This window comes from Oncorhynchus mykiss, chromosome 4 (assembly GCF_057628025.1).
Source record: "Oncorhynchus mykiss isolate SJ-2025 chromosome 4, ASM5762802v1, whole genome shotgun sequence".
Lineage (NCBI taxonomy): Eukaryota > Metazoa > Chordata > Actinopteri > Salmoniformes > Salmonidae > Oncorhynchus > Oncorhynchus mykiss.
The window spans coordinates 24,177,204-24,195,203 of NC_143025.1; the positions used below are offsets into that span (position 1 = coordinate 24,177,204).

An 18,000-nucleotide genomic window follows, 5' to 3' on the forward strand; every position below is an offset into this window, starting at 1 on the left:
TGTACATACACACACAAACACACACTGGGTACTTCAGCTAGAGGCAATGACTCAACTTCAGAGTTCATTTTATGGCGTCATTAATTATATTAAAATAAGAAGTCAAAATACAAGTGGTCTGCGCATGCCATTAGAATTACTCAGTGGGCTCAGGGGTGATACATCCCAGTACTCCTGACAGTTCTTTGAAACGCAGTGGAAGATTTATTAGAGTCTGGGCTGGGTAGTGCTGGTTTGGAGTGAGCCCGGCAAGCAGCAATGTAAAGTGGGATTATACAGAGGCTTGTGATGGCTGACGATACTCCTTCTACAACCCCTCTGGTGAGATGGCCGCATTATCCAGTATCAGATCTTTACTCTGTAGTGTGGAAATATTCTACTCACCTCTGTGTGCAAACACTGGACCTCATTCATATCCATCTCACTCTTACACAGCAGGTCTGATAGACAGGCAGACAGGCAGACAGGCAGGCAGACAGACAGACAGACAGACAGACAGACAGACAGACAGACAGACAGACAGACAGACAGACAGACAGACAGACAGACAGACAGACAGACAGGTGGGATGTAGGGCCAGAGGCTTGTGATAGCATTCAGAGACAAAACCTTGGACTCTGTACTCAGCATAATGCCGGAGAGGAGAATGGCTGTGCCAGCACCATGATTGGCCAGCAGATGGCCACACCTCTTGGTGGGGATGAGTAGTAGCATGACCTTCCCATCACTGCTAGAGACAGTGCCAGAGTGGCCTATTTGCCAGACAGGGCAGAGGGTTGACTGTAACACCACTGTAACCTCCCTCCCCCAGCCCCCAGCCCCCAGCCTCCGCCCATGGCTCCATTCTGGTGCAGCTACAGGTCCCACTGTGCTGGGAGGTGACGGGGCAATTAGCTGAGAGCAGATGATCACCCTGCCATCGCCAGCGTGGCGCCGCCACCCCCTCTGGGGCAAGAAGGCAGTTGGAATTAGTCTGGAATGGGGGGCACTAACACGCAGAAACCATGATGTCAGCGTTGTACCCTGGTGTGTGTGTTTATAAATGTGTGAAAGTATATGAGGGGTTATGATGACAGGAACAAACATCAGTTCCCCATGCGCCCACAGCATGCAGCAGTAGACCCCACCCTACATTAGTGTTCAGTCTCAGGTCCCAGGGGATCCACAATGCCACAGAGTGGTCTGGATCACAGCTGACACCAACACACCAATCATACTAGGACTACAGCTAATGTGAATGATAATATGGAATAAAGCTAATGCTACTAATGTTTGAGGTGCACTCACTTCTGTAAGCAACAAAAAAGCTGCTGACCTTGTCCAGCCACAAGCACAACAGAGAACACCCAAATTCTATTAGAAACACTTATAAACCATCTAAAAGTGTCAGATCTAAAAGCCTGTTGTAAACAAAAACAGTCTCAATGAGATAAAGAATTCAGAGAGAGGAGAGGAGAGCGCAGGTGGAGTGGTTGAGACCTCTCTCCCCTCTCCTCTCCCAGGGGAGCTGGGGATGTGTCTGCTGTCTGCATCAGCTCACTGGGTGGAGTGGACCTAGGGAGACAGCCTGGCACCAGTCTGCCTGCCCAGCTAACAACACTGCACCGACACACACACACGCATGCATGCGCACACACACAAAAAAAGCTAAGAAACTTTTTTTTAAACACACACACACACACACACACACACACACACACACACACACAATAAAACACACACACACCAGATCTCAGACATTGAGAAGTCTGCTCCTGACAACTGGACGGCATCTCACTCTCCTTGGAAGGCGAACAATGGCTCTCTCTCTTAATTACAGGAAGGCAGACATGTAGCTTAATGTAGCCCAGGGCAGTGTGCTGGAGAGATGCTGTAGAGATGGAGGAAAGATGGAGGAGTGACAGGGATTTTTGAGGGCTTATCCAGCTGCATTTCCAGATTCAATTTGACTGCACTCTGATAGCATTATCTTCCCATACAGACAATCTCCCCTCTCACTCCTTTGTTGTCTGTGCACTGAATAGTAAGGCTTACCTCAGGTATTTACATAAACATCCATAGTGGGATAAGACTGGAGTCTAATGTGTAATGATTTCTGTACAGTTATCCATATACAGTAAATCCACTGAAATATATATATTGTGTTGGAAATGTGTTAATCAAAGGAAACATGTTTTATGCTAATGCAATTCCAATGATGAAAGTATCCTCATCTCAGCTCTCTATGTAGAACATCTTTGTTGTTTTCTTTGTGTCATAAAGTCTTGAAATGTACATCCACATTAGAGTATAACAATGGTCTCAGCCGTATCATAACCATGTCACTGAGTCGTGTCAGTATGACTCATCAGATAGAGGTTAGGCTGATGAGATCATCCCCTCACAGTGATGTTGCTCTCCTGATGCAAAATGACAAACCATGAGATCAGAGGTCATCAAAATGATGTCATACACTCAGAGTGATTTCATACCATACACGAGAAATGGTTGGTTAGGAGAATGACCTCACCTACAGAAGGACATTTCAGGACAGCTACAGCTTCATGATAGCTACAATCCTTATGAGAATCAAAACAATAACATAATATTGGATAGGATCTGCACTTTGAATTCAGGATACTCCCTCAACAAAAGTCTAAAGCAGGGATTCTCAACTGGTGGGTCGTGACCCAAATTTGGGTTGCTGAAGGTTTTGAGTGAGTTGTGGGTGTACATTTTTTTTGAAAAGTTTTCTTATTTTTAAGGCGAAATACTCCAGTCTGAACTTAAATGACTTAAACAAGGTATAAATAATGAACTTAATCTCTGAGCAAAAACTTTGGTTGATTTTGTGGTCTCAAGCCAGTGAGTTTATTAAGATTCTTCAATATACAAGCATTTTTTTTTATTGACAATGAAATAGGTGGGAATGTTGTTCCCTTGCTACATTTACTATCAATATAGCATAAAACATTTTTTCCAGATTGTATTCTGCCAATTTTTTTTTGTGATGCAAATATTGGGTCGTGACTGAGATAAGATGGTTCAATTTGGGTCCCAAGGCAAAACCAGTTGAGAACTACTGGTCTAAAGTATCAACCAGCATTAAAATAATGATTCTCCTACAGAAATGCAACATTTTCACGTTTGTTGTTTAAAAAGAAGGTAATTTAACACTACAACCGAATCCATCAGGCTTGCCTACTCAGTGTTGTGCCTGTTAGGGCATGGCAGGTGAGTCTATTTCACGCTCTCTTTCCTTCCTCTCTCCCGCTCCACTCATACACAGATCTGTAAACCATCTGTCCCCTGAGGGCGTCCCTGCCTGGCACAGCCGGCCAGCTTGTCTGACCACATCCCCCCTGGCAACGGTGGCAGCTGTGGTGTTTGGGCTCTCTCCGCTCGCTGCCTGCAGCCAGACTGGTGACTCCAGGTGCCAGGGGGGTAGCCAGGGGGGTAGCTGGGCACTCGGGCTCCTAGACAGCAGATGCTGCCAATTAACTTCCACGCCACAGGCTGGGAGAGGGGCTGGGGGAGCGGGAGCAGGAGCGGGCACAGCACTTATTGAGGTTGACTGGAGTCAGCTAGCTAGTCACAGGCCGAGCAGAGTGCTGCTATCCTCTTACTGTCTCTGTGCCCTGTCCCGGGGCACCACATGTCACATCAGAGCCTCTGAGAGGCACAGCTCAATTATAGTAGGGTGGAAACAATACATTACCCTTCACACTCCACCGCCATCACTCACAGTCAAATCACTTGAGCATCCGCTTTTGTTTATTTGCATTTGCTTCATTTCCCAGTTATGTTGAATTTAATTTTGAGCCGAGTGTACTTTTATCACAGCTAGCCTTGCAATCTCAGTCTTTGATTGAACCTAGCGAACTGTAGCAAAGGCAGAATAACAACCTTGTGGGATGAAAAAAGGCCAGCTAGACCATAGCCTCTCTAAGAGATGGTAGGAGTATAGCTGTAGGTGTAGTGGAATAGGGATGGATGACATGACATGGAGAGCTCATCAATAGGGGGAGTGAGAGAACAAAATGGCCTCCAACAAGTGAGGTGCAGAGGCAGAGGAGAAGGAGATTGTGATGAATGGATGGGAATGAGGGACTGTATCTCACAGGTAGGTTGGGAGACCACCTCTCAGCCTCTCTGAGGTGCTGTGTGGGTTCTGGGTTTGAGTGACAGCCCTGTTTGGCCACAGGACAGCAGTGTGAAAACAGGGGCCAGCTGCTCCTCTCGGCTGACCCCTGGAACACAGCCCACCCAGCCCTCTCTTTCCCTCCCTCCCTCCCTCCCTCCCTCCCTCCCTCCCTCCCTCCCTCCCTCCCACACACACACACACACACACACACACACACACACACACACACACACACACACACACACACACACACACACACACACACACACAGCACAAAGGGGATGTGACAGCCATGACTTTGGGCAGGGAAGGGGATCAACCCCCAACTCTAAGGAGCAGGGGATTTAACTGTGGGGGATTCTCTCTCTTTCTCTCTCACCACACACACACACACACACACACACACCAAGCAGGAATGAGTTGGCAGTGGGTGAGTAACGTGCATTGTTTGCTTGTTTCCTCTGACTGTGTTGACAGGACATTGCCGTGATTACCCTGGACATTGGGAATTACAGGCCATTATGGAGAGATTCTGGCTGCAAAAGCCTTGCCCGTAAAGCCCCAGCGCTTTCAAAAAACATTCTATTTATATTGTCATGTCAACAAAATACAGACCTATATGCCTAATGTAACAGAAAAACTAACAAAAAAGCATACAACTATAATCTTACACTGGTGTTCCATAACCTTGTCCATCACATCTGACTCATATCATCACTAAGCTAACCATCCATACAGATGTTGGATCTTAATTTGATCACCTTGTTGCAGGAGACCTTTTCAAAAATGTAAAACTTGTAGTGTATTTGAGGTTTAATAGTCAGACTTGATTTTCCCGTATGAAAAATCTAGCAGCCCTTCCAAAACATGTCCACTAATTATAATCCACATAATAATTCACATTTCCTGTTGATTATTTTCCTGCTGTAGCAAAATGGCTCAAATGAAGATCCTTCATCTGTATACAACACACTATCCCAGATCACCAACTAATCAACTGCATGACTATGCAGCATTGCCTTGCTCTAAGCAGAACTATATTTATTTCCTTCTATAAAGCAGCGGGTATTTACTTGCTCTTTACTATCCCTGATGGGTGATAGCGTCGCAAGTCTTGGGGCCACTTTGTCACCAGAGTCTAATCCACCAGAGTGACAGATGACTTGTCGTAGAGCTAAGCGAGAATTTTACTGCAGATTGAAAAGCGGAAAAAAGAGAGAAAGAAAGAAATTGCTCCATTACGCCACAAAGGTAAATCATTCAACGTGCTGGAGCTCCCAGAATGTAATTTACACATATCCATGCATTTTCATATGCAAATACATTTTCATTTACCTCTTGCTGTGTGTGTGTGTGTGTGTGTGTGTGTGTGTGTGTGTGTGTGTGTGTGTGTGTGTGTGTGTGTGTGTGTGTGTGTGTGTGTGCGCGCGTGCGTGGACATGTTTAACTATACTTGTGAGGACCAGAAGTCCCCACAAGGTCAAATGCTATTTCTAGGGGGTTTACGGTTAAGGTTATAATTAGTGTTAGGGTTGGAATTAGGTTTAGGGTTAGGCTTGGGAGCTAGGGTTAGTTTTAGGATTAGGAGCTAATGGTTAGTTTTAGGGTTATGAGCTAGGATTAGTTTTAGGGTTAAGGTTACATTTTGGGGTTAAGGTTAAGGTTAGAGTTAGGTTTAGGGTTAGGAAAAATTGGATTTTGAATAAGACTGAATTTTGTGTCCCACAAGGTTAGTTGTACAAGACTGTGTGTGTATGTGTGTGTGCGTGTGTGTGTGTGTGTGTGTGTGTGTGTGTGTGTGTACACTAATAACACAGGAACCCATTAAGACCTCTAACATTGTGACAAGAATATTGTTTTTGCATGTTGTCTTGCCAAAATAACATAATTTCACAGCAAACCCCTAAACTACATATTTAAAACGTACTGGTACTGTACGTATCCCTCAACACCTTATGGCTTGTTTCCATTCGCATGAAGACTGGCAGGATGTCTGATTGATGGTATGCATTCCATGTCATCTAACATCATTAGAACAATTCACCTCATCATAATAACACATGGGAAGACTCCCATCTCAGTCCTGTCAGACTCCCCCCAACCACTCCTTTCTCATCCTCCACTCATCACTCACCATCACTCACCATGGAGATGCTGCTGGAAACCATTTGCTGGCCCTAATAAACTATCATCAAACCTGCTTCATACAAACAACCATTATCTCCTCCACTAACCATAGTTCAAAGTGTGTCCTTGAGAGAAATATAATCAATATGTAAGGCTTTCACGATTTGTCTTAATTAAGAAACAGGGCTATGGGAAAAAAAGAAACACAATGACCTTTTCCTCTATGCACCCCATTACAAAATATTCAAATTTGGCCATAGCGTGGTTACACCTACTACATCAAATAGAGGATGCTTATTTTTGTCCTGTTTCACTGCATGTACAAGTGGGTAACCTGCACATTTGCAAGGTGTGAAATAGAAGTGTATTTTTTGCATATCCCAACTCCCCTCGAGAGTGAGGTAATAACCAAGGATTAGTCATTGCTAGCAGCAATTATGGTTAAGCACCTTGCTCAATGGCAGATCGACAGATCTTTCACCTTGTCAGATTGGGGATTCGAACTAGCATGCTTTCAGTTACTGGCCCAGTGCTCTAATCTCTAGGCTACCTGCCACCCACAGAGCCATCTCTTTCAGTGATGTCAAAAACATTTTCTCATACGAGCAATATGTAAATGAGGAGACGACACAAAAAGCATAACAAAAACACTAGGCAATTTTCAATTTTCCCATTATGCATAATGCCAATTTTCACTCTCCTGTTGAGTGCATAACCACAATTTTCTCAGACATGGTTCAACAACAGTCTCATGTAATGAAAAGACAAATGGCATTTTACACCTTGGTGCTGTGAAACGTACACACAGATCCATCCCTTTCACAGCAGATTGGCATGCTGTCGCCCTGCACCGAATCAAATATCCCACAGCAGGAAATAAGCAGTTGGCCAGAGTGGAGATAAAGAGTGATGCCTAGCAGCGTCGTGGAAGGCGTCGACATCCTCAACATGCACGTTGTCCTCCTCCCGACAGTTCTACCCCTTGTCACCCATCTTTCATTTCCTCTCCAGAACAAAAGAACAGGACCTCCACTATGAATAATGGACGATCCACATCAATGTTCAGTGAAGCAACATGGTTATCATTTTGAAGGTGGGTGAGGATTAATGAAAATATTACTTGTTTATTTTTCTGTTGGAGGTGGAGTGGGATTTAGTGAGCTAGCAGCGAGCTGGACTGCAGATTACTGTTGCCATGATGGCATCCCTTCTACCAACACTGTTATACGGCATAAATCTCTTTAACACACTACTAAACTGGAATGGGCCAGCCTGTGGTTAATAAAAACAACACAGAGGTCAAGGCTGAGGGAATTTACAAAGGAAAATACAAATGCATAAAAAAAAGACAGCTTACAAAAAGCAACCAAGTAAAATAAAATGTTTTGACATCAAGATGATATTAGATTAGATTCCTCCTTTAAATCAACCTTCGTTACAGTTGTGGTGTCCTTTGGGGCATTACGGGTTAACTCCACTTGGAGAAGACCAGGCAGAGATAGTGTGTGACCAGGGGGATGGGCCGCATATGGCCAAATCATAGCAAATCACCCTCAGTCACATCTGCCTTACAATACACCCCCGATGGTGAAATCACTGGGCTTATGTTTGAGTGAGCTTCAGAGCAAGCTGAGAGCAATCGTCCAGTATAGCAGGTGCCCTAGTCAACCCCACTCAGAATTACACAGAGAAAGGCAATAACCTGCACCTGAGCTGGGAGAGTGGACAACAGGCCCAGCTGAGTCCAGGCCTGGATGAATTAGCAGTCCACCAGTGCCAGCCCAGTGATTATCGCCCAACGCTCTCCTGCTTGTACTCCCACTGTGAAATTGCAGGAGAGTTTCGCCAGTCATTTTTCATTGTCTGCTTATGACGTTCTGTGTGTGCTCAGTGACATTCATTTAACCCCCCACAATACACACACACACACAGACATACGCAAACCCGAACCCTGTGTTTTGTTGAATTCACTAAATGGAGGTCATTTAGGCATGTCCTCCACAGGCAGTCCTCACCCATATTCATTACAGCTGGTACCTTAGAGAGATACGGTATTGCTGCTGTTCACTCTGCCTGAAATAGCTGCTCACAGTGTTTGGCTCCAGCCAAAGTATCTACTACCTAACTAAGGTACAAAGACTGCATGTGCATTTCTGTCCTCAAACTTGTTGTACTAGTGTGAGTTCCCTGAAGTCCTGCTGGTATGTAAGAAATCTTCCTTCTGTGTTTGTCAGGTATCGTCCCCTCTTTCTCTCTCTCTCTCTCTGCTCCCCCCTCCTACGCCTGTGCCGGGGTAGATACGCCATGTGGTGGGCTGCCTGTGCTGTGCAGTGGTGTGGAGATTGATGTGCGCTGACGCTGTTGCGTGATTGAAACACCTCTCCCCATAAAGCTGTCAGAGGGCTGATGGAGCCGCGGGGCCGTTTTATGCATTACACCTGTCGCCCTTCTTCTTCATACTGACACGCAATGAAATAGGAAAATCAGGATGTTTGTTTCCTCGGCCTTGGGACCGTACTGTTGAACCATGGAGTGCAACCAGGTGTCTGTTAGCAACCCCGGGCAACCCTGGTGAAGGCAGACGTGCTCTGGGTCCACAGCATCATGGCTCTACAGAGACACATACACACAGCCCCACAGGCCCTAGAGCAGAGGTCAGCAACATGCGGCCCGCGGGCCAGAGCCGGCCAACAAGTGATTTGGGTTAAAAAAAAAGACTGTAAAATCACCTGGAATTCAGCTAAAAATGTGTTTACTTTAGGAAAACTGTTCCCAAGTATTCCCACATAATGAAGGTATGAAATTATTGTTATGTAGATATACATTAGCATACATTCAAATGAGAAAAACACAAAATCTTGTGATATTGACTCCATATTTGGAATAGCCTCTAAAGAATTTGATAAGGATTAGTTACTGCATTGAAAGATGGCCATGCTACACCACTAGATGGCATTATATCACACCAGGGCGGAAGAATTGAACTGATATACATGGCACCACGAAGTTGGGTATGTAAACCTTATGTACAGTATATGTCCTTAGCAACTGTGTGAATAAAGTCACTGAAAACTTAGATGGCTGCACAAGACCAGTTGATCACACTATAGATTCAATTTAAATTATGCAGACAAACAATGTGAAATATTGTGATTAGTATATCTGTATAATCACATATTGTTGCCCTATCATGTGGTCTGAGCATAGTGAAACGTGTTTATTTTATTCAGGATAATTTCAAACCGGAAGTCCTGCTGCTAGTGCAGTCAGCGTATTACAGCTGTGAGAGTTTAAATATTTTGGAACGCTAATGTGGAGTGTACCAAGTGAGATTTAAATAATTTACACAAACCAGACTAAACTTCAATTGTGTCATCCTTGTGGTATTGAGAGATGGTAATGCTTTCACTGATTGCACATAAAGGAATATAGTTCCTATATGATAGAGTGCTTGCTTTGTTATCCAACTGATCTTGTTTCCTTTCTGTCATCCTTTGAACCCCGTTCATTGCTGCTCACAGCTATATTTATAATTATGTTCCGGCCTCATAAACTCTAACAAAAATCGTCCCACAGCTGAATCTAGTTGCCTACCCCTGCCCTAGAGAGACTACTGACCTCTTCATTGGTACCACAGGAACCTCTGACTGTAATTCATACATTTAGGCTTGGCTCCCATCCCAATGGGGATTTACTACTGTACTGGACCGGTAAAAGCGGAAAGTGTACCAGAGACGATAGAGAAAGTGAGACATTTCGTAGGGTCATTTTTTTCTGTTCAGTGCATAGCGAGTAGTACGGGGAGAACTAAGTAGATGATCACATTGGTGCCTATGGGAGAACTCCACTTAAAGGGAAATTTCACTGCTGCTCTATTTCACTATATACTGTATGTCCATTAATATGTTATTAATATAACATAATATAACATATCATGTGTCATAACAATTTAGAATTTCCTCACTACATGCAAATATGAGTGTTTCTGCATCTCACCAGCAGAAACGGACCAGCTACACATCCCGGTTGTAAGCAAACCACACAATCCAGAATTCAAAGCAATTTCAAGATATTGGAGGACTGCCCAGTTGATGTAAAAAATATCAAAAAGTCTGTGTTTGTAGTCAGCACTTTCAGCCAGAAGATTTGGAAACAGAACTGAAAACTCAACTGGGGTTGCCATGTCGTTGAACGTTGAAAAGTGATGCTATTGCATCAATTTTCCCCTTCACTTCAAAGAGGAAGGCATCCAAACAGCCAACATCAGCGCAGCAGAAAAAAGGACAAGCTGAGGTAAGGCAGCTTACGTTACCTAACTAACTAGTGAGCTAAACCAAAATCTAGCTAGCTAGCTTTCATAATACGCTGGCTAGACATTCTAAAGCAAATCATTAGCCAGCTGCTATCTGGTGATTTGATTTGTAACATTGCAAGCTAAGCTTAGTTAGGTTACATTTCTGTTGACATTTTAGTGTCCGATCCCATCAATATCTGCAGAGGCATCAACATCAAGCTCAGGACCAGGAACTAGTGTAAATCACCTTTTAAATATCACCATAATCTACAAAATCTTTCCATGACTCCATGATGAGCAAATAAATATACTGGAGCTAGGCATAAACATGGTCCGTATCTTGTAGGCTACAACTTTACTGTAGTTTTCTCTGTATTTTGGAGGCTTAGTTGATTGCTCATGCATTTTTATTGATTTTATTTTAGGGGGTAGATCAGCTTTAATATTGCAGATATATTGTGGATTATATCAAAGTAATTGTCTGCATCATTTCCAATCCCCCAAATATTTCATAATTTTACCCAAACCCTACCACCCCTAATTGGAGTAAACTAATGGACAACAATACTTAGGCTTCTACTTACAGCATATGCATACCATATACATTTTATGAACAAGGTATTATACTTGAGTTATCTTTTTTATTTGTTGTTATTTGTTTTGTTTTTAGTCCCACCCTTCAGCTACTCTCAACACCTCCCATAAATCTCTGAAAACCATTCAGTTTTGATATGCGCTTCACAAAAGTTCAGAACCTTAATGTTCTCATAGTTTAAACAGATTGTAAATTAAAGTATTATTGCATTATTGATCGATTGACTCTGGTTTTCAAGTCACTCAGCAGTGATCTGCACAGTTAGCTCCAGGTAAATGTTGCAATTCTTCAGCCATTCCTGAACCTGCGACCAAAAACAAGTCACATACAGCATGGGCAGTACCATAACAAGTGATCTAATGATTCTGTCTCGTTGCAGCAAAATCTGCAGAGCTAGGATAGTTGTATCCCCAATATACATAACATTCTATTAGGGTTTGCAAGAATTTTGTATAACTATTTCAACTGAAAAACTAAAAGTTTCGAATCCGGTGTTGTTTTGTAATCTGTATGGCACAGCTGTGAATTATTTGGTCCTTACATGAAACTGGTATACTTTTTTATTTATAAAAAAATTATTTGACCAATTTTGGCCTTTAATGTATGGCCGACAAACAAGTTCCTTACCTTCTCCCCTTCCACTTGCTGCTTCTGTTTTTGCGGTAATGTTGCAATCAGCTGGTTGAAATTTTGGACAGAGCAGACATTTCCATCTATTTTTGTTAGCTGCCTGTGTGACACAACTCCACCAGTCCTATTTATAATATAATTTAATTTAAAACTTTTTTTTTTTAAATTCAACGAAAATAATGTTTTTTTAATCAATTAGTATATTTTAGATTCACCATCATATTTGTTTTAATATTTGTTCTGTCTTTTCTGGTGGATAAGACAAAAATAGCTTTCTATGGCTTGTTTTAAAATAACCGAAAGTGAGAGGTTATATCTGCGAGTGTTAAAAACATTCTTAATAATCTGCTGGAAAACCAAAAGTACAACTTTTGTATGACTGAAGCCTTTACGGAGAAGGTCAATGCTTTAATATTGAATAATTTCAGCCCTCTGAATTCATATTCATTATAGAAATAGGCCCGTTTAATTTTGTCTGGCTTGCTGTTCCAATTAAAGTGGAATATTTTTTGCTCATATAATTTAAAAAACAAGTTGTTCCGTGTAGGCAGGGCCATAAGTAAATAGGTAAACCCGGATATGACTGAAGAATTAATTTGGGTGATTTTTCCCCAAATAGACAGCAAGATGGCGCCGACAGAGATCGCCTCGCTTCTAGACCTTAGGAAACTATGCAGTATATATATTTTTTATGTATTATTTCTTACATTGTTAGTCCAGAAAATCATAAGTGTTATTACATACAGCCGGAAATAACTATTGGATATCAGAGCGACGTCAATTTACCAACATTACGACCAGGAATACGACTTTCCCGAAGCGGATCCTTTGTTCGCACCACCACCTAGGACATGGGATCTAATCTCAGAGGCCGACCCAAAACAACGTTGCCGCAGAAGAGGTAGATGGAGAGGCCTCCTGGTCAGACTTAGAAGGCGTGCACACCACCCACCACTTCTGAGTATATTACTCGCTAATGTCCAGTCTCTAGACAACAAGGTAGACGAAATTAGGGCAAGGGTTGATTTCCAGCAAGATATCAGAGATTATAACACTCTCTGTTTCATGGCAACATGGCTCTCTCGGGATATGTTGTCGGAGTCGGTACAGCCCCCGGGATTCTTCATGCGTCATGCCAACAGAAATGAACATCTCTCTGGGAAGAAGAAGGGCGGGGGTGTATGCTTAATGATTAACAACTCATGGTGTAATCATAACATACAGGAACTCAAGTTATTTTGTTCACCTGACCTAGAATTCCTTAGAATCAAATGCAGACCATATTATCTCCCAAGTAAATTATCGTTGGTGATTGTCACAGCCGTTTATATCCCCCCTCAAGCCGATACGGCCCTCAAGGAACTTCCGTGGACTCTATGCAAACTGGAAACCATATATCCTGAGGCTGCACTTATTGTAGCTGGGGATTTTAACAAAGCAAATTTGAGAACAAGCTACCTAAATTCTACCAGCATATTGACTGTAGCACTCGTGCGGGAAATACACTGGATCACTGCTACTCTAACTTCTACGACACATTTAAGGCTCTCCCCAGCCCTCCCTTCGGTAAATCCATCCACAACTCCATTTTGCTACTACCGTCCTATAGGCAGAAATTCGAACAGGATGTGCCCGTGACAAGAACTATTCAACGCTGGTCTGACCAATCGGAATACACACTTCAAGATTGTTTTGATCACGTGGACTGGGAAATGTTAAAGGAAGTGCATTGGACATGTTGACCCACTGTGACTATTAAAATCTACCCTAACCAGAAACCTTGGATAAATGGCGGCATGCGCGCAAAACTGAAAGTGCGAACGACCGCATTTAACCATGGAAAGATAACTGGGAATATGGCCGAATATAAACAGTGTAGTTATTCCCTCCGCAAGGCAATCAAACAAGCGAAATGTCGGTTTAGGGACAAAGTGGAGTCGCAATTCAATGGCTCAGACATAAGATGTATGTGGCAGGGTCTACAGGCAATTACGGACTACAAAAAGAAAACCAGCCACGTAACGGACTCTGACATCAAGGTTCCAGATAAACTAAACACCTTCTTTGCCTGCTTTGAGCATAATACAGTGCCACCGATGCGGCCCACTACCAAGGACTACGGGCCCCCCCTCTTCTCCCCTCGGCCGACGTGAGGAAGACATTTAAACGTGTCAACCCTCGCAAGGCTGCCGGCCCAGACAGCAAGCCTAGCCGTGTCCTCAGAGCATGTCTGGTGTGTTTACGGACATATTCAATCTCTCCCTATTCCAGTCTGCTGTCCCCACATGCTTCAATATGGCCACCATTGTCCCTTTACCCAATAAGGCAAAGATAACTGAACTAAATTACTATCGCCCGTAGCACTCACTTCTGTCATCATGAAGTGCTTTGAGAGAATAGTCAAGGATCATATCACCTCCACCTTACCTGCCACCCTGACCCATTTCAATTTTCATTCTGCCCCAGTAGGTTCACAGACAATGCAATAACCATCACACTGCACACTGCCCTATCCCATCTGGACAAGAGGAATACCTATGTAAGAATGCCGTTCATTGACTACAGCACAGCATTCAACGCCATAGTACCCTCCAAACTCATCACTACGCTTGAGGCCCTGGGTCTCAACCCTGCCCTGTGCACGTCTCCAACTCAATCATCAAGTTTGCAGACAACACAACAGTGTTGGGCTTGATTACCAACAACGACGAGACAGCCTACAGGGAGGAGGTGAGGACACTCAGAGTGTGGTGTCAGGAAAACCACTTCTCACTCAAAGTCAACAAAACAAAAGAGATTATCGTGGACTTCAGGAAACAGCAGAGGGAGCACCCCCCCTATCCACTTTGACGGTACAGCAGTGGAGAAGTTGGAAAGTTTTAAGTTCCTCAGCGTACACATCACAGACAAACTGAAATGGTCCCCCCACACAGGCTGTGTGGTGAAGAAGGTGCAACAGTGCCTCTTCAACCTTAGGAGGCCGAAGAAATGTGGCTTGTCACCTAAAACCCTCAAAAACCTTTACAGATGCACAATTGAGAGCATCCTGTCGGGCTGTATCACTGGCTGGTACGGTAACTGCACCGCCCACAACCACAAGGCTCTCCAGATGGTGGTGTGGTCTGAACAACACATCACCGGGGGCAAACTACCTGCCCTCCACGACACCTACAGCACCCGATGTCACAGCAAGGCCAAAAAAATCATCAAGGGCAACAACCACCCGAGCCACTGCCTGTTCACCGCACTACCATCCAGAAGGCGAGGTCAATACAGGTGCATCAATGTTGGGACTGAGAGACTGAAAAACAGCTTCTATATCAAGGCCATCAGACTTTTAAAACAGCCATCATTAACACAGAGAGGCTGGTGCCTAAATACAGACTCAAAATAATTGGTCATTTTAATAAATGGATCACTTGTCACTTTAATAATGTCACTTTAATAATGTTTACATATCTTACATACTCATCTCATATGCACAGTATATACTGTATTTTATACCATCTATTGCATCTTGCCTATGCTGCTCGGTCATCGCTCATCCATATATTTATATGTACATATTCTTATTCCATCCCTTTAGATTTGTGTGTATTAGGTAGTTGTTGTGAAATTGTTAGATTACTTATTAGATATTACTGCACTGTCGAAACTAGAAGCACAAGCAATTCGCTACACTCACATTAACATCTGCTTACCATGTGTATGTGACCAATAAAATTTTATATACTTTTCCATGGTAGCAAGATCTGATCTAACTTTATATTAAACTGTATTGTAGTGAGATATTCTTTCGGGATATGAATACCGAGTATGTCCACTTCACTGTCAGACCATTTTATTGGTAAACTACATGGAAATGTAAAAGTTGTATTTTTCAGCAATCCCATACGTAATACCTAACACTTAACATAGTTTGGTTGTAATTCAGAGAGGTTAGAAATGATCTATATTCTCTATGAGGCTGTGCAGGGATTCAAATTGAGGATTTAGTGTACAATGACACCTTTGTTTTTAAACCCCGGATTTCTAGCCCCTAAATATTATTGTTGGATCAAATGTTAATAGCATTTGAATGGCCATAATAAATAGATATGCAGTTAGTGGACAACCCTGTTTCACTCCTCTTGACAGTTTAATACTTTCTGAGAAAAGGAGGTATTAGTAAGGAGAGGATGGTGTGGGTAACCTATTGGTGTCTGTTGGGGGTGAGTATTGTGTGAAGGTTAGTATGCATGATCAATAGTATGCAATCACCAATACACTAAGCTGTCTTCAAGACAAGTGCTCCTCAAACTTGTCATACCCTTGCAGTCAGTTCTTTGGCATGTGGAGAAGGGCTGTTAGTAAACTTTTCTAGCCTATTAACTCTATTGTGGGCAATGCTTGTCTACTCAACAGTACAACTGTAGCTGCTCATACACAACAGTACACGACTAAACTGTCTATAAGTCAAGCCCCCCTCAAACTTTTCACATCTTTGCTAACAGCCCATTAATGCCCCATTATTGACTCTGAGTGTACATCATGATCAATCTTCATGTCTTTATAGGAGACTTCCAGTACAAACAAATCTGCAGGAGGTCGAAGAAGTGGGTGGTGAACATTTGTGTATGAAAGGCTTGCCCACCTGGCTGTGGAGTGCGATAAGGAACAGACTGGTTGTCTACAAGGAGCCAGAGTCACAGCCCCCCAAACCCAACATCCCTGCCAACATAGCCACAGCGCCGAAGCCTGCTAAACCAGCTGCCATTACCTAACATGAGAAGAGGTTCACCAGCTGAAGAAAATTCAGGAACCTGTCTGGAACATTCAACCAACACAACATCCATATTCAGTTTGAATGATGTTGTAGTATAATATTGATATGTATATAATGGTGTTTTATATGCTGAACAAAAATATAAACACAACATTCAACAATTTCAACGATTTTACTGAGTTACAGTTCATATCAGTAAATCAGTCAATTGAATCTATGGATGTCACATGACTGGGAAGGGGCGCAGCCTGGCTCCCAAGTGGGTGGGCCTATGCCCTTCCAGGCCCACTCATGGCTGCGCCCCTTCCCAGTCATATGACATCCATAGATTCAATTGACTGATTTACTGATATGAACTGTAACTCAGTAAAATCGTTGAAATTGTTGAATGTTGCGTTTATATTTTTGTTCAGCATATATCGGTGTATCGGAGGACGCATGACATTCAGCCTTCGTCTCTCCCGAGCCCGTACGGGAGTTGTAGCAATGAGACAAGATAGTAGCTACTACAACAATTGGATACCACGAAATTGGGGAGAAAAAGGGGTAAAATAAAAAATAAAAAAATATAAAAAATAAAACATTGAGGAATGTGACTGACCAGCTCGATTTAGTCTTATGTAGCAACATTTGAAATTGGGATATTTACATTGGATAAAAGTAGAGACTCAGAGCTAGAAAAAGGTATATCATACACTACAGTTGAGGAACAATGGGAAAGTAATTCTGTTTTGAAAGTTGATAAACTTGTAAACTCACCTTTGAGAAAATGGCCCTTGAATGTTTTGGTACCTACTGGCGCATTCACAGCCATATAAGGAGACATTGGAACACAGCGCCTTCAAAATCTGGGGCATTTCCTGTTTGAAATTTCATCTTGGTTTCGCCTGTAGCATAAGTTCTGTGGCACTCACAGATATCTTTGCAGATTTGGAAACGTCAGAGTGTTTTCTTTCCAAAGCTGTCAATTATATGCATAGTCAAGCATCTTTTCGTGACAAAATATCTTGTTTAAAACGGGAACGTTTTTTTATCCAAAAATTAAAAGAGCGCCCCCTATATCGAAGAAGTTAAGGCACATGAAAGTTCACATGTTCCAGAAGACATTTTGAGATTAAAAAAAGTTTATGTTCAAATGGCGCTCCTGTGAATTAGTGATATTTCTAGTTTCCTATGCCCAGTTTCCTGAAACGAGTGACAAATATGTTTTTTGTGCACATGGAACATTTCTGGATTTTTTTTATTTCAGTTCATGAAACATGGGACCAACACTTTACATGTTATATTTATATTTTTGTTCATTATATCATCTTTTTTACAAGTGTACCGACAAGTGACTAAATTATTCCAGCTGCATCAGAAACCAATAAAGTTTTGACTTCAACTTCTTGATCAATTCATTGTGATACATGAAATGTATTTGGATAAACTAGCTTCAGTCTTACTGCTAAAACAAATGATGCACA

General features: G+C 42.6%; 1 protein-coding gene across 2 annotated transcripts in view; it reads right to left on the reverse strand.

The window, feature by feature from the left end:
* LOC110522763 (cytosolic carboxypeptidase 6) overlaps positions 1-18,000 on the reverse strand; it is a 472,883-nt gene that overhangs the window by 211,044 nt on the left and 243,839 nt on the right. The gene's annotated exons all lie outside the window — the stretch shown is intronic.